General features: G+C 48.9%; 1 long non-coding RNA gene across 6 annotated transcripts; it reads right to left on the reverse strand.

The window, feature by feature from the left end:
- Positions 1-558: 558 nt before the first annotated feature.
- LOC116153617 (uncharacterized) lies at positions 559-20,870 on the reverse strand. Of its 6 annotated transcripts, XR_010381080.1 has the most exons (5): positions 15,552-20,870; positions 8,259-8,388; positions 4,679-4,807; positions 3,702-3,767; positions 559-3,557 (listed from the first exon to the last, which is right to left on the reverse strand). It is a non-coding gene; the product is annotated as an uncharacterized LOC116153617 (long non-coding RNA). The 6 variants fall into 6 exon arrangements; XR_010381082.1 differs by having other exon boundaries at positions 559-4,807; positions 15,552-16,651; positions 20,322-20,870; XR_010381079.1 differs by having other exon boundaries at positions 559-4,807; positions 15,552-16,651; positions 19,946-20,870.
- Positions 20,871-20,886: the final 16 nt, after the last annotated feature.

Raw genomic sequence — 20,886 nt, forward strand, 5'->3', positions numbered from 1 at the left:
TTACGCTGAATTCACCGATTTTTCACTTTTGGATGCGATCCAACGATTGCCTGCTGCTGAATGATGGGGATTTAACCGTTAGACCCTGACACCCCCACACTCTCTGTTCTGCCCCACTATGTGACCACACCCCTCTAAGTCTCCCTCACCTGTAACAGGTGCTGTCTCCCCAGGCCTGGTGCAAGGAAAAAATGACCCCCTGGATCCTAGGAACATTTCACACACAGCTTGGCACACAGCAGATAATCAATAAATGCAGCTACTAGTGATAAGTATCTGCTGAATGGTTCAAGTATGTTTAAATTTTTTTATTATGAGCAGTTTCAAACATACATAAAAGTAGAGAGAATTAAAGTCTGATAAACCTCCAAGGACCCATCACCAGCGACAGCTACCTCAACCCACAGGCCTAAGGGCCACCACTTTATATTATGGGTTTTCCTTTCATCATTTCTTTCTAATGTAAAAATGTATATTTGTATGCCCCTTACTTTTTTAGACAGATGATGAGATAATATATAAGAATCAAGTGTTTTTAGGTAAACAAACAAAAAATGATTACAAATGTAGTAAGTTTATTGCAGAAAATCCAAAACACACATACATCTATAATCTCACTGCCCAGCTCTAAGCAGGGACCACATTGCAGGAACATGTGGAAATTGACAAAGATGTAGATGTTTTCATATATACTTTTTAATAACACATTTACTGAGATGCAATTCTCATAGCCTAGAATTCACCATTTAAAGTGTACAATTCACTGGTTTTTAGTATATTCAGAGTTCCACAACCATCACCACTAATTTTAGAGCATTTTCAACACCCTAACATGTTGTACCTAGTAGCATTCATGCCCCATTTCCCACCCCCAACTAATCTGCTTTCTGTCTCTTTGGATTTGCCAATTCTGGACATTCTATGTAAATTGAATCATACCAAAAAAATAATAAATTGGATCATACAATATGTGGCCTTTTGTCGCTGGCTTCTTTCACTTAGCATGATGTTTTCAAGATTCATCTATATGGTTGCATGTGTCAGGACTTCATTTCTTTTTATGGCCATATAATATTCCTTTGTGGTTATATATTGTTTTTAACTTGCTTTAAAAAAAAACTTTTTTAAAAAAGCATATTAGGAAGGTAACACACACATCATTGCAGGCAGTCCTCTCTGAAATGTCAGCCCTGCAAGGAGCTTAGAGAATATGGCAGGGCATGACTTTGTTATTCATTCATTCAACAAACACCTGCTGAGCACTGGTGTTGAGTTGGGCCCTGGAGACCCAGAGATGGAGCAGCCCTGGCTGAGTCCTTGTCTGGGTGAGTCCAGCAGGAGAGCCTGAACTGACTGCAAACCCCTGAAATCAATGCAGATGCTCTCAGAAGAGGTGGTCAGACAGTCAGGACTAGAGTGAGGGGGATTCCACACTGGGGTTGGGGCAAGAAGAGGCTTTCCAAGGAGACAGTGGAGTTGGTGGTGGCAGACGGGGCAAGGGGATGGGATAGAAAGGCCTAGCAGCGGGAACAACATGTGCAAAGGCCCAGAGGTGTAAAATTTGGCCCTGTGCTTCCGTTTTAAGTAGACCCACCCAATCATGAAGGCTTTTCCTCCCTCTGCCCCTCACCCCTCCCACTGTTCTCATAGCCCCTCTGACACAAGCCTATTACCCACAGCAGGGTTTTTAACCTCAGTTCTACAAAAAGAGGGGGAGACCAAAGGATAGAATTCAGGGGTTTCTGAAATTGAACAGAAAAAATTTTACATCCTCATTTCCACACACCTCTGACTACTATTTACTTTATCAATTAGGAATAGGGGGAACAAAACTTCAGTGGTGTCTGCTGCATCTGTGACTTTGTCAACAACAGAAATCCAGATATTTTCAAATCACGTGCTCACTGAAGCAAAATTTCTAGATATCATTTATACTCACTGCTACTTCAACAAGATGAATTTTAGACTTGCAGCTTTAGTCTTATTTAATGTGCTAATAAAATACACTACTACACTGTTCATGTGTTTAAGCTGAGGCAGGAAGGAGGGGCGGAGTCCCTCAGAGCAGCCTAATGCTGCAGGTGGCCCCAGGCTCTGCAGCACCACTCACCTTGTCACCCATCCTGAGCAGCTGCCTGACAGGCGAGGGGGCGTGGTGTCCAGAACATGTGCTTGCTTTGGGGCCATCGCCTTTGTGGGATGCTGGCTGGTGCAGGTTTCCTCTGGCCTGTGGGGGCGATTGCCCAGCCGCTGCCAAGGGGCCTACGGACTCAGATAAGCCAAGCCTGTGTGGGCCATGCGGGAGGGAGGTGGGCACAGCCAAGACAAAGACAAGGCAGGGCACAGCCTAGGGAGGCCCAGCACTGGGCAGAGGTCCCAGGGATGCCACCCCCTCAACAGAGGGATCCTCAAGGCCAGCTGTAATGTGACAGAATCTCAGCTCTTCTTTACAGATGTGAAAACTGAGGCCCAGAGAGGCCAAGTGACTAGCTTGAGGTCACACAGTGACTTGGTGGCAGGGACAGGAGGACCCAGGCCCCTGGACTCCCTGAGAAGGCAGTAGGTAGAGCCTGTGATGTGTGATACCAAGGTAGGGGCCAGAATGCACATTTCTGTGTTCCCAAGGTAAGATGTATGTTGTAAGAGAAATGAAAAATTTGGGCCCCCAAACAGGGACACATAGTTTGACCTTCAACTATATTTTTTAAAGAGCTGGTAGGAGTAGGGTAGCGTAGGGTATGGTGGGGATCTCAGAACCAGATTGCCTGAGTTAAAATCCAGATCTCAGTTGTTCCTGTGATCTTTGACTTTAGTGCTCTGTGCCTCAGTTTCCTCATCTGTAAAATAGGATAGTATATACCCATTCAGGTAGGTTACTAATGTATTTTTAAAGTTGGGAAGAAATGCCCCAATAGTTATCAGTGAGATTTGGGGAGATTTAATTTTGTTTTATTTATACTCATATCTGTACAGTGCAAGCTGTTTTATTTCCTCCTCACTGGAAAGTCCCAATATGATTGGAACCTGTCTGTCTTAGTTACTGATATATCCCAGCACCAAACATGATGGCTGGTACAGTTTGTTGACAGAATAAGTGAACTATCATAAACAATGCCTGTCCTCTTGGAATATCCACTTGACTAGAGAAAACTTCTACCCAAAGCAGTTCTGATACTGTGCAGAAAGAGAGAGCTACAGGACGGAGGGAACCCACAGCTAAAGGGAAGGGGCAGGCTTCCTGGAAGAGGCGACATTAGTGGCAAAGGGGTCGGGATGGACCAGACTTTTGTAGGGATCTTCATGGACAGACACTAGATGGGTCACAAGCTCAGCCGGGGACAGCATTAGGGAAGGGTGGACAGGCAGTCTGGGCACCGCTGAGGGCCGCGAGCATCTTGCTGTAGATCTGGATTTCACCTGGGGGCGGTGGGGACCGGTGGATGGTCTGAGGCAGGAGAGTGCTAGGATTGAGGTGGAGCTTTGGGAAGACTAGCTGGGGGAGCCCAGGGCAGTACCCCTTAGGGTGCCACAGTGGCCCAGCTGTGAGGTAGTCTGGTCTGGGAGGATGGAAAGGAAGGCATGACATTTTAGACAGAGAAAGTTGATCAGGAGTCGAACTTCCCAGAGAGCAAACTGCCAGCCCAGATGGCTTCCCCTGTGACTCTCACATGCATTTAAGGAACAAAGAGTTCTACTCTTACCCAAACTCGGATTGCAGAAGAAGAGGGAACTGCCCCACTCATTCTGTCACACCTTGACATCAACACCTGATAAGGGAAACGTGAAAAGAAAAAGTACAGGGACATCTCATTCAGGAAATATTTGCAAAAAATCCTACATGATTAACACACTGAATCCAGAAATATGTGAAAAGGATAAAACAACTCAGCCAAGCTGGGTTAATCCCCAGGGTGCAAGGAGATGGGTTCAGTATTGGAAAACTCAGCATAATCTGTTGCTTTAACAGAAAAAAAGAAGTCACACCATCTTCTCTACGATTGCAGGTAAAATTCAAGATCCATTCATGAGAAGAATGTTAGCAAACTAAAAATGGTCAGGACTTCCTTGCCCTGCTAAAGGGTAGGAAGCTACAAAACCCTGTGACAAGCATCACATATGGTGGTGGAGCACTGAAAGCTTTCCCTTAAGAATGGAAACACAACAAAGATGCCCATTGTTATCACTTCCAGTGTGGTTCAAACTATACTGGAGGTCCTGGCTAGAGCAGTAGGGCAAGGAAAAAAAGGTACAAAGATCCGAAAGAAAGAAACAAAACTGTCATTATTTAGAGATGATAGAAAAGTCACAGAACCAACAGATAAGTTACTAGAACACAAGGGTTTAGCAAGGTTGCTGGATATAAAAATCAACATAAAAAAAACCCCCACCCACATTAAAAAAATTCCAGCTGTAACAATTAGAAAATGAAGTAAGAACAACCACTTACAAGAACATCAAACACAGGCCTCTTAAAAACATGTACAAGGTCTCTGGAGAAAATCATAAAACTCAACTGAGATAAAGAGGCCTCCGTAAGTGGTGAGATATACCATGTCCATGGATTGGGAGACTTAACATTCATTATAAAGAGATCCACTCTCCCTACATGCTACATAAGTTCAATGCCATCCCAGTTAAAGCCCCAACAGGCTGTACCACAACACTGCACTGGAGTTACCTGCAAGGAGAAGGCAGGGTCGTGGTCAGGACAGGGCACAGACTCTGGGGTGCAGCAGTGGTTTTATGGGGGAGATCATTTTCAGGTGAAACTGGTCCATTGTTGCTGGCCTTCTAAGTTGGTGCATCCCTTTGGGGGCAAAATTTGATCATTACATATCAAGGTCTATGAGAGTGTTCCAGTGCTTTGACCCTGTAATTGCTCTCCTGAGAATAATCCAGAAGAAAAAAAAAAGTAAGAAAACCCCTCAATAGCCAGCAGTGGGGTTTGAATTCTGGCTCTGCCACTTACTAGCTGCTTGACACCAGGCAAGTCCCTTCTCCTCTGGGCTTTAGCTTCCTTCTGTGTGGAATGGAAGGAATGGTGCCCAGCCGCTTCGGATGATGGCACGGCATCTGGCACCCAACAGCCCCCTCAAGCCTTTCTGGAGTGAGTACAAAGGTTACATCCCCTTCCCATTCCCCATGCTTCCGGGAGATGACTCTCCTGAGGGTGATACAGCCAGCTGGGCTCAGCCACCAGCCCGGGTGCACCAGAGACAACGTCCCTACAGCTCCAAGCCCCCACCATTCTGCTCTGTTCAGCGCTTCACCCTGGCTTCCTGGACTCACCTGCAAGCCCCATCCTGAGGGGCCCCAGCCAGGCCCGGCTGTCACTGCTGTCACTGTCAGAGCAGACAGCAGCACCCGGCCAAAGCACAGCACCTGCTCATGCACCTGCTGGGCCCAGGCTAGACCTGGCTTCAAGGCAGCTGCCTGTCCGCCCACGGCCACTCACATCTGTTTGGATCAACTACCATTTCCTGAATTTCCTGTGCTCTGACTGACTTGGCACACGGTGAAAGAGGTGGCCCCCTGCCCCAGGGGCTCACGAGCTCCAGGGTAAGTTAGTGACCAGCTCCTGGGCTGACAGCTGTCTTCCACGAGGCCAGAAGGCCTCAACACAGATGCTGGGTAGAGGGAGCCCCTCCCCAGTCCTGCTAAGGGGTGCTCCTTGGTCTGCAGTCTCTCCACCCTGGGTCCTGAGCCCCTGAATGCTTCTGCATGTTACAGATAAAAGCCTATGAGATCTTTTCACATTTTAAATAAATGTTCTTTTGAACCTAAAAAAAAAAAAAGCCTATGAGAAATTAGCAGAAATGGGCCACACTGTGACTTGCTGGGATACTTTTCATAGTACCGTAAAATATGCCCATTTCAGCCTAAAGAGGACCTATCCAAAGCCACGTGGAGTTAGCGGAGATAAACGGAACCCAGGTCTCTGACTGTGGCCTAGCACCTGCCCCTCCCTCCTTGGCGCCAAGCTAAGGTGCTTTACACACAAAACCTCACTTCATTCTCACAACCACCTTGAAAGCCAGGCCTGTTTCCCCACTGGGACTCAGAGACGTTAGGTCTCTTGTCCAAGGTCGCACAGCTAGTAAGGAGTAATGATTGAAGCAGGGGCAGCTCTGTTCTTCCTATTCGGTTTCCTGCTCAGATTGCATTTAAGACACAGCAATGGAAGCAAAGAATTTGAGAGATGGAGGGGCAGGCGCTGGAGAAGTCCAGCTCACCCATGGCCAAAGCCCACCAGCTGCAGGGCTTCCCACGCTCACTGCAGCGGTCCCTGTAGTGTTTCCCTCCACAACCAGAAAGTAAGCAGAGTGGGGCTCCAGACCCAGGGTCCAAAGCCACGTGAGCCCACGAGCCAACACAAGCGCAGGCTGCTCAGCCTCCACTCCCCCCCGTCTTCACACCCTTTGTCCCACTTCACTCCTTTATCACCCACTCCAGGTCGTTTTGAAGGACAAATTCCCACGGAAAGGGACTGCTTAGTAGGAGCTCCAGGAAGTCGGCTCCATCCAGTTTGCCCCCCTTACCTCTCCTGCAAATCCAGGCGGCTTCCTCACCTCACCTCATCTTGAGACAGCTGTTCCACGCTAGATAGCACATATTTGTCTTACAACTTTTAAGCCAATACAGATTCCAGCCTCCTTTAAGGCAGAGTAGTTTCTTTGTCCCTGAGGGAAGCCTAGAAACCTGCCCTTGGGACAAAAAGTCACACCCAAGACACAGGTCCTGCTAAAGTTCTTTGATGGGTTTGGGTTGCTGGTGGGATCAGAACCTTCTAAAACCAACCAGCAACTAGGCTTAGTGGAGGGGCCTGGCCAGTTAAAACCACCCAGGGAGTACGCAGTGTGTAAAAGACAGGCGGGATTTAAAGCAGGAAGTGGCGGCGCTACTCAGTTCTACCCTCTCCCTGACGCCGAGGGCCCGTGGGAAACTGGAAAGACAGAGACTCCTGGACGGAAGTCACTGTCAGGACAGCTCCCACAGTAAGCCCCTGGCCTGGGATACCAGCAGTTCGCCCGGAGTGCTGCTGTGAGGTGGGTGTGGCCAAGGTGACTTCTACTCAGCAGTGGGGACGTGCTCTTCCACGTCCTCCTGTCCTTGTGCAGAAGGCACAACCGATACACAGCGCCTGTGCTCAAGGACGTCACTACAGGCACAAGAACCAGTTCAGAACTACACACTGAGATACTGGGGAAGGGATAACGGGGAGGGGAGGCTGCTCAGCAGGTGGTGAGAGGGGCTCTGTCTTGGTCAGTCCCGGCGCTATAATAAAGTACCGCAGGCCAGGTGGCTTATAACCGACGTATTTATTTCCCACAATTCTGGAGGCTGAAAGCCAGATCAGGGTGCCAGTGTGGCCGGGTCCTGGTGAGAGCTCTCTTCTGGGCTGCAGAGCAGAAGGAGCAGAGGGGCTCCCATGGGCTCTCCGTTATTAGGGCACTAATCCCATTCACAAGGGCTCCACCCTCCTGCCCTAATCACCCCCCACATCCCCACCTCAATACCATCCCCTTGGGGACTGGATTTTAACACATGAATTTCAATCAGGGAAACATTTAGTCCTCAGCACGTTCTCTGCAGTGGTGATATTTTAAATGGACAGAGTTGACACAATGAGTGAGTTTACAAAATCATCGGATGGGCTGAAAACAATGGGCCAAAGATCCAAGAATGGCTGACTTCCCAACAAGGGCCCAGACCAGGAAAGTGGGGAATCAGGCCACCAGCGGGAATGCCGAGTTCAAGGGTGTGCAGCACGGTGGTGCCCCAGGCATAAGAAAACAGTGCGGCTGGTGCTGCTGACTGCCTCTGGCATTCAGAAAGCGGAGGCATGGATAAGCAATGCACTGGTGTCTCTCCGATCTCGCCAGACAACAAAGTCCTGGGAAGCCTTGCACGGAGAGATGCTTCATATGAGAAACAGGCTGAACGCGACTCCTCTCCACAGCCTCTGTCTTTCCAATTCCCAAAGCAAACTAGCTAGCATCACCACTCCCTGCCTTAACCCTGGCCTGTCATTTACACACTGAGTACACCTGCATGCACCGCAGCTTTAACACTTTACTTCGGCCTTCCAAAATTGGGCGTCTGATTGAAGGAACTTGATTTTCACCCCAAACCCCAGCTACCAGGGCGTCTGGGAAACAGTTTTTATCATCCTGGTCTCTGCAGTCCCAGAAGCAGTGCCCAGCACACCCCATTCCCAGGACCAAGGCGGGCAGGAGAGAGGAGAACTTCCCACAGACCTGACACTGCTGGTCCAGGGACTGATGGGGAGGAGGAAAGAAAGCGGCAGCACGATGATGAGGGGAGGGCCAGGTTCAGCTCCCGCAGAGCTCAGAAGCCTCCTTTCCCCTGGGACGGTGGGGAGCTTTTCTGTAGAAGAGCAATGATCCAGGGGGAGAAAAATCAATGAAAGCCCATTGACTGAAAAAAAATAACCTGGGCTAGAATTTTTCTAGGGGGGGAAGCTCCAAACCATAACTCATCTACTGCTCTATTAGTAACACATAAAGCCACAGCTGATAGATAGAACCAGTGTGAAGTGTTAACTATACAAAAAAGAGAGGAGCCCAGTGAAGCAGGGGAGGGAAGACATCCGGGCACAAGAAAAGGGAAAAGGACAAACACAGAGAGGAAAGTGCAAGGAGGGAAGAAGCCTGCGAGACAAGATGCAAAAAGGAGAGGACAAGGAGGAGGGAGGGCTGGGGCAGAGAGACAGGGAAACAGTGGGCAACGCAGCCCAGCAGAGGCAGCGAGGGGGGGGGGGGGCAGAGGACCGCGTTCTCCCTACACAAGAGCTCTATTCAGCCCACCGTAAATATCAAGGATGTGCCACTCTTCTGGCTTCTGGAAGCAGCCTCCAACTCTTCTGCCCCGGTCACTGACGTAATCCATAACCAGGGCAAAGAGACTCGATTCACTTTTCAACCCGCTTCCTAGTGACCCAGATGTGCGCTGCCTGGCTCCTTCTAGCTTCAGGGCCTCTTATTTCACGCACTAGCTCAGAGTTCAACAGATAAGTTTGTTTCTAATTCTTTAGGCTCTCCCTGGCCTAAGGTAACCATTACTAACTAATGAGTGGTATCCTCCCATTCCTTTCTTCAAGCTCACATAACAGAAAGATACCTACAGAGAGACAGAAAGACAGAGAAAGGAGGGAAGGGGGTGGGGAAGGAGGGAGAGAGAGGGAGGGAGGGAGAGAGAGGGGGAAAGAGGGAGAGGGGGGGAGAGGGAGAGAGAGAGAGGGAGAGAGAGAGAGAGAGAGGAGGAGGAGGAGGAGGAGGGAGCGGAATGGAGGGAGGGAGGAGGGGGAGGTTTCAACATACACATACAAGCACAATTCCAAGCCTGAAGCTACATGTAACATAAACACCACGCTGACTGGAGACCACAGTTGCTCAAAGAGGGAGGGCTTATGTTGGGCTGGAATGCTGAGGAGGTGGCCTCAGATGTGGAAGTTGAAGGGTCCAGCGTCCAGAGGCGGAGCTTGGGGAGGAAGACGTTCCAGGGGGAAGGCAAGGCAGGGAGGGACAAGGCACATCTGAACAAGGTCAAGGTAGAATACCTGGCAGGACTGCAACGGGGGAGGGACACCTTGCACGATCAGAGCTCACGGGTGATGGCGATCCAGGAGGCTGAGAGCAGGAAAGGCACTTTCCCTCCAACCTACCACCTGACCGCCTCATCTGGGTGCCTCAGGGGGCTGGACTAAACCAGTTCTGGGGTCTCTGGACTCAATTCTACAACTCCCACCAAGCCAGTGAATTCTAACACCACTTCCTCCACCTGAAAAGAGAGGTTCCATGAAGAGCATCTGGTACCCAGTGGCTTGTTTCTGGCTGAACTCTGGGTGCCCAGCAGGGTGGCTGCCACGTGGGAACACTTGATCGTCAGCGAACTGAGCTCACTGTTTTCTGGATAGTTCGCTGGGGGAGACGGATGATGTCACCACAACCTAGTGAGTACATTAAAGGGATGCCCGGGGTTGTGGGGACACAGTGACTGACTCCCCAGGGCAGTTTCAGAGATGTGGAGGCCAAAGTGTTCTAGGGGAGATTTTCGGGGATAAGAAGTCATGCATGCTAGGCATGCACTCTACCACTGAGCTCTACTCTCAGGAAATGGGAAATGGGGACAGGAATGGAGTTTCAATCTTACAAGATGAAAATTCTAGTTCTGGGGATGGATAGTGGTGATGTATGCACAACAACTTGAGTGTACTTAATACCAATGAATGGCACACTTACAAATGGTTAAGATGGCAAGCTTTGTCTTTTACAATTAGAAAACTGAAAAATAAGGGGGAGGAGGATATAGCTCAGTGGTAGAGTGTGTGCTTAGCATGCACAAGGTCCTGGGTTCAATCCCCAGTATCTCCATTAAAAAAAAAAATGAAAAAGGAAAATACGTATGTAATAATGGCACACAAATATAAAGTCAAAAAAGAAACCAACTGCCCCAAATCCTAGTTCCCAGAAGCAAATGACATTGTTTTGACATATTAATGTTCCAATTTTTTCTATACTTTTTCCCAAAAAAGGATTATAACTTATACACAAGGTGCTATATTTTTGCTTATGATTTTATCATAGCATTTTTCATATTAAAAACATTTTCAAAATTAAAAACCATTACATACAAAATTATGGTTTTATAACATTCCATATGGGTGGACAGTGAAATTACCAAGAGCAAACACTTTAGACAAGCAGAAGACTAACCTTCTTCGATGTTCCATTCCCGCCATCCCACTCCCCATCCTCTTGTCCCCCCTCACCCCTGCCCTGGGGAAACCACTTACAGTCTCACCTGTGGCAATGTGGTGAGAATGGGCCCCTGCAAGTTACTGGCACTCCAGGACGAGGGTTTACACGAGGCCAGTGGTAGCAGCGGGTTCACGGCTCCACAGGGCCTGACCACTGACTCTGCAATTCTCTTAGCCTTTTCCTCACACTTGTAAGATAATGCCACAGTCCTAGCCATCACACCAGCTCTAGGGCAGGCAGGAAGATAAGCCTCTCTAAGAACACATATTTTCCTTGACATTTCATCGGCCAGAACCGGGTCACAGTCTCATCTCCTTCTCAGATTAAACACTGGCTAAAGGAAATAAAGCTGCCTGGGCTGTTTAGCCAATCGTGATGTATCCCCCAAGCTTAGGGAACTCCATCCCCTCCCCAAGGATGCTATATGAAGGAAAACGTGAGGCTCTGTAAGGAGGGAGTGCTGGGTGCTGGGAGGAGTGGTCACTGGCCAGGCAACAGTGCATGCCCTAGGGACCCAATGTATTCTGCTAAACAAATCGGCACGCATGCTTCTGTGTGACATACAGTAACATCTTCAACCACTCCTGGAGGTGGTTTCTAGACTGTATTCATGATGTCTAACACCAGCTTATGCAAATACAGGCCATGTGAGAGTGAGCTGCTAACAGCGAGCTGGCAGGATGACCTGCTGGATGACAGTCAAGATGGCTCCCAACTCCACAGGTTCCTATGACAGATGCAGCCAATCAGATGAAGGTTTATGTCTGATAGGTAACATGTAAGTTACTAAATTAGGATCCTAAAAAAACAACAGATTGAATATAGGATGGGAAATGCGATTTAAAAGCTCCATACGTGTGAAAGCAAGCAGTGGCTGGTCTGAGACTGAAAGGGATGAGTTCTAACGGGTCCTGACACCGTGGAGTCACCACTGAACATGGCTACACCCGCTTCAGGTTGAAGCCAGAAATGGATTGGTTCTAGTCTAGTCTCTTGTCGAGTAGGCTTTGCATCTAGAATTCAGCAGTTTTGGGGAGGTGGGGGGAAGGGAAGGGAGATGAGCAGAGAGTCCAAGAGAAATTGCCACTTACTGGCTGGAAGAGAAGTGTGAGCAGATCTATAAAGCACCTCTCTCTGCTGTTACCCAAACAGCATTGTTACCGGCTAACTATTGGGTTAATACAGGAATCAATAAGGCATTTATTTTGACAGGAAATGGTCTTTCTACACGGACTCCCTCTTTGTTGTGGTGGCTACAATGGGAGCCGGTCAGGATAAGATTATCTTTCTAAAGCAGTCTATGTAAAGGGTTACCTTCCTGGATACATTTTTGAGAAATAATTAGGAATATACACTTTCATGTAGTTTGGGGCAAGCAATATTCTTTAGTCTCTTTACATTATACACTAATGACTTCTCACTGTTTGAATTTTCTAGAATTATGTCGTTTCCAGACATTTGTTTATTTGCTTGCAAATGCGGAAATTTGTATTACTCAAAAAATCTTAAGGACAAGTAAGCTAAACTCAGAGGTCCCGAAGAGTTTGATTAAGCTAAGGCTCTGACACCCAGCTTAGCCCATGAAACAGCATTTTCTCGTCTACCTCCCATTTTCCCTCTCCAGCCCCCCATCAAAGTAAACAACCATTTAACTCTTAGTATGTTCCAGGCCCTGAATAGCTACAAAAAAGCAGAAAACATCCCTGCCTTCCAGATGCTTCCAACTCAGGAACAAGTAATTAAAGTAATTAAAGTCAAAGACAGCTCTAGCTGATAGCAAGTTGGGAATACTATGTGTACTATGGCCGTTATATTACAGGCTGGGGAACAGGAGACCAGGGAGGGGTTATTTGGAACTGGAGGGCGTGGGCATGCCTTGAGGCAGCATCTAAACTGAGCAGAGAGGCTGGTAGACAGGAGGAAGGCATTCCTTAATGAACGGGGTGTGAGCAAAGACATGGAAAAGCAAAGGGCATATTTACCAACAATGGAACTTTCGTGAGGTCGATGTGGTGGGGGGAGGATGGAGGAGAAGAGAGAGAGAAAAACAGTATAATGCTTCCAGGAGCTTGTAGGTATTATTTCAGTTAAGCTTTACAACAGTCTTGAACAACAATAGTCCTATTTTTACAGATCCAGAAACTGGCCCAGAGAGGTCAACAAACTCACCTGAGATTGCTTAACTGATAAACCGTGGAATATTCAAATCCAAGTCTGTCTAATCAAAGCTCCTATTTTTTTTCTGCCATGCCATGTGTCCTTAAAGCCTAGCTAAGGATTCTGGACTTTATTCCACAGGCAGTAGGGGTGGAGGACACAGGGATTAGCGTCAGCAGGTGTTTCTGCTCAGACAGGACCCACCACTTGTCCTGCATTGGGCAAATGAGAAGCTGTCCCTACCCTCACAGAATGTGCAGCTCTGTGGTTAGTGCAGCCACCTTCATTATAACGTGAGTACAATGACAGACGTTTGGGCAGAACGCTATGGAGATATCGTTCCAAGGAAGCCTTCCTAGAGCTGTCATCTGAGCTGTTTTGGAAGCGGGGTGAGGTTGAAGGAGGTGGGAAAGGATATTCTAGGTAGAGGAAAACAAGCAGTCTAAAAGCAAAGGTCTGAACCATCATGGGGCATGTATCTGGGGTAGCAAGAAGGGTGGAGAGTGAGGCAAGTGCTTTAGGAATGCCTTGCCAAAGAGCTGGTCCATCCTGAAGCACCCAGAGGCTTGAACTGGAGCAACGTGGTTCCATGTGTGTGTTAGAAAAATTTAGAAGCCTTCAGAAAAGAGGGCTGGGGGCAGAGAAGCTGGTTGGCAAAGGTTTAGGTGAGAGAGAGAGCGCGAGCCGGGGTCTGCACAAAGACAGTAACAGCGGAAATGGGGAAAAGTTTGAAAAACATTTAGGAGGACTTGGTGGCTACACATGGGGGATTATGGAGCCAGAGGACTCAAAGATGATCTCCAGATTTCGATCCTGGGCAACTGGGTGACTAGGGAGGGGTTCTAGAGTAGAGCAGAGAAGGCTGTGAGGCTGACCCCGTGGGACAATGAGCAGGAACAGTGGATGGGGGCTTAGGGCTCTGGGGAGAATCCAGACTAGAGACAGAAGCAAAGAATGGTCAGCACACAGGCAGCTGTTAAGCCATAAGGACGGATCAGGTGACGCAGGACAGTACGCAGAATAAGGAGAGGGGCTAGAGGAGGAAAAGTCAGAAGCAAGAAGATGGAGAAAAAGGAGAGCAGAGCCAAGGAAGGGATCTGGGGACCAAGAGGCTGGCCTCATCAGGTGCAGGAGAGGTTAAGAAAACGAGGTCAGAAGAGCCTGCGCCTGCTCGGGCATCACACGTGGATGCCGAACACCTGGGAGACTGTGGGAGACGCGGCCCAACAGGGGATGCAGAGACTGTTGACGTAGGCCTGGGTTCAGGAGGCTGAGCTGACCATGGAAAGAGGCGGGCAGTGGCTACAGGGAGACTCGGAGTCAGTTTTTAAAGACCAGGAGCAACTTAATCCAAAGGAAAAGAGCCAGGGACAAACGGCAGGTCTATGAGAGAAGACACGTGATGGCACAGGGACAGAGAGGAAGCCGAGGAGCAGCCTGGGCACAAGTGGAGGACACAGGCCCAGCTGGGAGCAGCCGAGCATGGCCAAGAGTGGCAGGAGCTCGTCAGTTATCTGAAGGGGAGATGGCACAAAGGGACAGCTGGCATCTGGGGAGATGAATTCTGACCTCTCCAACTCTTTCTTGAAGTAGGAGGCCCTGGAATTGGACTATTGGAGGAGGGTGGGGAGATGGACACAGGCAGATTTCTTCTGGAGTTGGAGGAAAGTAATTCAGAAAATTTGCTGAGCAACATGGTGAAGGGGGGTTGAGTCAGGACACATCAAAAGAACTGTCCGGTGACATCAAACACAGTACCCTGGTGGGGCTGGGGACCATGAGTATGTCACGGCTAAAATCTACATACACGAGTGGTGTTTCCTCCAGTAGATCCCAGGATTTCAGCAGTATGCAAAAGTGGGCTGATCCAAGTGTGATGTTTTATCAGATGTAAGTAGTACAGGAAGCTGAGGATGCTAGTCATCAACAGGGAGTTCTAGTCGGGGAAGGAAAGAGGGATGAGAAAATTGAAGGCCTGAGGCTGAAATAAAGGGATAGCAGGAAAGAAGGCGTGAAGAGTTGGAGAGGATAGGACATTGGGAGTTTAAGATTCCAGATGTGGGTTGGCTCCTAGGAAGGACAGGGGCCAGGACGTGGCAGCCGAAGAGGTGGGAACGAGGGTAACAGGAATCTCGCAGGGCAGAGCAGGAGCGGCTGCAGTGACTCAGACAACCCTGGGGGGCCGGCACGACTTAGGTGACAGAGAGAAGACTGAAGTCTAAGCACCAGGTCTGCAGTGAGCACGGAAAGGGAGAGGAGGTGTCAGAGGGACATCGTGGGATGATGGCTTCAGCCTCGAACCCTGTCAGGGTTAGCACCGTCGGGGGTATGACCTGGTGAGAAAGTCACCAGAAGATTCAGGCAGTTCATGATGGCATTCTTGCCACAGTGACACTGCTGTGTAAGGAGAACAGTGCAAGGACACCCTCGATCCGTTCCTCAGGTGGTGACAGGACGGCATGGCTTAGAATGTAACAGTCCTTCCTTCCCACCCCATCCTGTAAATCCCCAAATTGAAATTGTCCATTAGTTTCGAGTAAGTCTGGTGGCAGCTCTGTACCAGGGAGCAGAGAGAGGAGGCTGACGACATGACACGTCCCACATTTAACTTACCATCACAGCTGACTCCTAGAAGCCCGAAGACTGGCGTTGTTAGGCTTGTTTTATAGCTGAGGAAATGGAGGCGATGGCTTTGCTGATGTCAGCTGGATGACAAAGGGCACAGTAGGGACCTGGCCTGTTTAAATGACTCCAGTCTGCTCCTGCCACTGATCAGTTTTGCCTCCTCAGTACCTCTGCAGCCGATCTCCCTTCTGAGGCATGGGACTCCAAAATGATTTCCACTGTTAATCCCCAAGTTCAAATGGGAACTTTGAACAGGGAATGGCTCGGAAAAAACGAAAAAGAAAAAACCAAAAGTCAGACATGACGCTGGTAACCATGTACTGAGAACAACTCAGCCATCTTGATACCAGTTCCAGTGGATTAATTTGTTAATTTGATACATTTCCAAGGCAGAAGTAGCTCTTTTATACTGAGTGCTATGGACTTACGGCAAATATTTATAAATTTATCACCTAATTAATTTTATCTACTCCCTTTTTACATAGAAATTAACATTAAAAAAAAAAAAAAAGAAAAAGCAAGCTGGTTTGCAGCCAAATGCTGGCTTGGGCACTTTGTTCAACTCTCAAGTCCCAGGTGAAATGCCCCCTCCTCAGGAAGGCCTTTATCCAACTAGTCTGGGCTAGGCCCTCTGGTCCCCAGACTCTCCACTTCCTCCCAGGACTTCCCAGTGGACTGTAGACCAGTATCTGTGAGCTCTCTGGTCGCAGCCTGTCTCCTGCCTGGGCACATCGTCTTGTTCATGGCTGTACTCTCCAGCTCACACAGTAGATGCTTGACAAGCGGGGATAAACAGCTGCGCTTACCTAATCCACCACATCACTCCTGTCACTCCCCACGAGAGGCTGTGTGTCTGTGGTGCTCTTCCCGCTCGGCAATGACCTGCCTCTCACGGACATGCACCCATAAGTCACTTCCTGCATTTCTCCGTTGCAACAGGGGTGCCATGAAACAAGCTACCATGGATTGAGACAGAACTTTCTGCTCGTCCTGTTCAAGTGAACATGCTTCACTCATTTGGATGGGGAGGTGGCAGGAGCAACTGCAGTACCAATAAGTTGATTTGGCCTCTACCTTGGAAGGGCATACTACGGGCAAAGTAGAGAAAAATGAGGTGAATTTATTACTAGAGATTTCAACTTTCCTTAGATTTACAGGCAATAATCAGATTCATTCACTGTTCTAAGCCACTTAGCCTCAAAGAGTTTGATGGAGACCTTATAAAAGTGAAGGACACAGACTGTTGCATTAATGGTGTGAGCTTTATAAACTTGTGCAGTTAGGGCATTTCACCACAATTTAAGCTCCAAATCTAATAAATGCATTGACTGGGGGAGGGGGGCCCTTGAATAGCCCAGGTTTCAAAAATTCCACAATCAAGAACAAACTATAGTTTAGAAGATTAAGAAAACATGTACACGCCTACAGTTCTTCATTTAACTTGTATTGCTCCAAACTGGGGTAACTAATTTAGATGCATGAACACAAATTTCCACCCTGATTTTTCTAAGTATTTTACTGGAAACTCAGCATGGATCTGAACTGGAACGGGGTCCTGACCCCCAAAGTTACAGTGGCTTTGTAGCCTAACAAAATGCAGGAAATGTTGACTCTACCTGTAGCCCCATCACTACCTTGCAATGTGCCCTTGAAGAGCTCCTCTTTCAGCTGCTTTCCTTAACTGCACAACAGACTGGGCTGGTTCTGCCCAGTGATAATTCTCCATACTGTAATGGATGCCCAGCACCAACTGCCTGCTGCTAGAAGTAACATCAATAGCACAAGACATCAGAACTAACCAAAAAGCAATTTCATGAGGCAGCCAAACTACTTTGTGGTAAAGGAAATTACTTAGCATGGGTTCACTGCCTGAATCATTTCCAATCTCTCAGAAATAGAAATATGGTAGAATAGGATTTAAGTTAGCCTTCCTATAATTAATAAATGAGAAGGTGGTCTGAAAGAAGGATGGTAAGAGATACTAGGCATCCTTTAATTTACACCCTATTTATTCCTCCACCCACTTCCACCCTCTACTCTCTCCACGTGTCCCTTCTTAAACCACCATTCAATTGGAAATGTAATGGAAGTTCAGGAAGCAAACTATTAGGAAGGGGGAAGGTGAGGAGACATCTAAAGACCTGTGGGTTAACAGTCCACACTTTTGCCCTATGCTGTCCCGCCAAGGGACACATTCCTTGCAGGATACTGGTCACCACATCTCCTCAGCCATTAGTGAGTTCTGACTTCTCAGAGAGTCTAGAAAGTTTACACAACTCGTAAGATTCTTCTAATCTTGCTTATTCTTCTATAGTTGTTGACGTTCATTTCTCTGGTAGACTGGAAACTTTGTACAAGGTTGGAGCTTTTTAGACCCCTGAAATGGACAAGCACAACCACACAGAACTCCCATCATGGCGCCTTCCATTTCTTTTCTTTTCTTTTTTTTAAATTACAGTTCCTTTTAAAAAAGTTTTTGTCTTTTTTATTTATTTGGGGTGGGGAGGTAATTAGGTTTACTTATTTAGTGGAGGTACTGGGGACTGAACCCAGGACCTCATGCATGCTAAGCACACACTCTACCACTGAGCTATACCCTCACCACCAATTTCATGTTTTGTTGGACCAAAAAGGAAACAATCATTCCACATACAAGGCATTGAGCTATACACAGACCCAGCAGTCATCTCTGCCCTCACAGCTGTAAGGGCAAAAGCACGCAGACATGGGTGTAAAATACTTGTTTAATTAAGTGGCATTAGTCATTTGTCTCGTTGCCAAAACAAAAGGACTCTAGAAATTTGGAGGGAAGGCTCATAGGCCCCAAATTACTCTGCTCAAACAGAAGAGAATAAAAGCAGTGAAATGATCCCTCTAAAAAGGCCCAAGGCTCTGGAACTGCACTATAACCTGTCCTTTTAAATGGATTTTCACCTTTAGCAGCAAATACAAGCAGGCTGGCACCAATACAGCACAGTATCTTTGAGTGTCTATCCATAAGCTACTCCACAGCTAGAGGAGAGATAAGACTATCTCCCACTACTGAAAACTCCAGGGCGATCCAATAGGTCACCTGCTCTGGGGCAATTTTTAAAAGATATTCATGGAGCAGGTGCTGAGATAGCACCAAGGAACATCTTGGTGCTTTCTCCCACCTACCACCCTTCCTGAGAAGTTAAACCCTCTTCAGCTTTCTCCAGCTGATTGTGAAGTCTACAGATCTATGACTCAGAAGCTAGGCTGCCTAACAGGGTACTTCCCCATCTCTCTCCTATCTATGCAGAAGTACCAACTACTTACAATGACATCCTCTCATCAATTACTAGAGAGTGGGGAAAGTGAAATTAATAAAGCCACATAAAAACCAGTTCTCCCACAATTGGTTTTCACTTGTGAAATATTTATGCAAAATTTATAAGCTATGAAGCCAGAAATGACTTATTTCAGCAGGCTTGACTTTGTGAAACTGTGCAGGTGCAGCATTCCACAGGGAATTACTCAGATTTTAAAACTCAGATTCAAAGAGGCAATGATCTAATTTTTCACTCCATCTACTAACATTCTCAAAAATCAAGTACAATGACGTTTAAAAATAAGCAGGGACTAAATGAGAGTGATAAAGGTCACTTTTTAATCAGAATGCATAGTTTCTCTACAAAGTTCCCAAAAAGACGCTTGTTTTAACAAGTTGGATCTAAGACTGATACATTACAGTTCAGAACAATCACGGCCTTCAACCCCAAAAACACTAGAAGACAAACATAAATGTAGAGAATGTTTAAGAAATTCACACAGCCCTTAAGTTGGCCGAACGAGTACAACAAAGACACACCTTCCGAGGTTTTCAGGATTTTCTTAATAACCAGTTTTTTATCTGTTACTTAAGACCCTAAATCAGGTAGACCAAAAGAATGAGTAAGGGCAAAACCACTTCGCTGTGACATAGCTAGCTATTCAGGAAGATTTAACTTGCCGCTAATTAGTGCCAGGAAAAATACAGGCTCTGCTATATATAAAAAAGGAGAACAGGGCGGGAAATTGTTTAATTTTCAATGAGGAGACAGATGCAAGCCTGGTAAGCATAAGGAGGAGAAGCTATGTAAGTGAGAAATAGGTGAGGACAGTGGTCACGGGAAACAATGATTGGCTGGAGAGCGAAGACAGGGAAGCTCAGACATTTTAGAAAGCCATAAAGAGCTAAGCTGCAGTAGGACTAGCGGCTGGGATCCCGTCATTCTAAGATCCACGGGGAAGCAGGCACCCAACGGCTCCGTCCCAAGTTTCCGCGGGTCACAAAAGGATAACGGACATCCTCCCAACGGTGGACCTGGGGGCTCCGCGCGCCGCTTCCGCCCGGCTGCCCCGCCCGGCGTGCAACCCACCTGCGCTCGGCCCCGGACCCAGCAGAGCGCTGGGACCCGGTGCTCGCGGCGAGATGCGGGCCCGCGGACGCCGGCGGACGTTTCCTCTGCTGCCCGCTCGCCCGCCTTTGTTCGCCTGGTCCTCCTCCCTCACTCCGCCGCCATCGCCCATCCGAAGTCAGGCGTCAAGAGCAAGCGCCGTCCGACGCGAAAAAGGAGGCACAGGCGTCTCTCGTCAAAACAGACTTTATTGGGGCGCCCGGGCGGCGCGCGCGCGCCGCCCGCTTCCCCGCGCGAACCCCGGGCCGACCCCCGACCAGAATCCCACGCCCGGCCGGCCCCGCCCCACAGACCCCTTCCCCGCGGCGCCCGGGGCCGCGCCGACGGCTCGGCTCACCCGCTCCCGAGGTGGTGGCGGCCGCTGCGTCGACGCCCCGCTGCCGAGTGGTGCCTAGACACCGGGCGGCGGGACCTACTGCTGTTGCACCGCGGACGGCGGGAGCCGCGCGACTCTCGGCGGCGGTGGCGGCGCGCTGACGTCACGCGCAGCGGCCAGCCAGCGCGCGCGGGGGCCCTCCCGTCGGCCCCAATCCGGGAGGAGCCCGAGTTGAGTGGGCGGGGCCTCTGCGGCGAACGGGCAGATCGATTGGCAGAGGAGGAGGAGCGAGAGGGCGAACAGGCGAGTAGGAGAGAGGTGGGGGCGGGCCGAGGCAGCACGGAAGTCTCGCGAGGCCAAGCCTGAGCGGAGTGTGGCGGCGGCGGCGGCGGCGAGATCTGGGCTTGGGGTGAGGAGTTGGTATTTGTGTGGAAGGAGGCGGAGGCGCAGGAGGAAGGGGGAAGCGGAGCGCCGGCCCGGAGGGCGGGAGGAGGCGCGGCCAGAGAGGGCGGCCGAGGCGCGGCGCGGCGGGGCGCCGGGGCGAGCAGCGGCCGAGTGAGCGCGGGGCGCACGGAGGCGAGGAGGC

The sequence above is a fragment of the Camelus dromedarius genome, chromosome 5 (assembly GCF_036321535.1).
Source record: "Camelus dromedarius isolate mCamDro1 chromosome 5, mCamDro1.pat, whole genome shotgun sequence".
NCBI classification, from domain to species: domain Eukaryota; kingdom Metazoa; phylum Chordata; class Mammalia; order Artiodactyla; family Camelidae; genus Camelus; species Camelus dromedarius.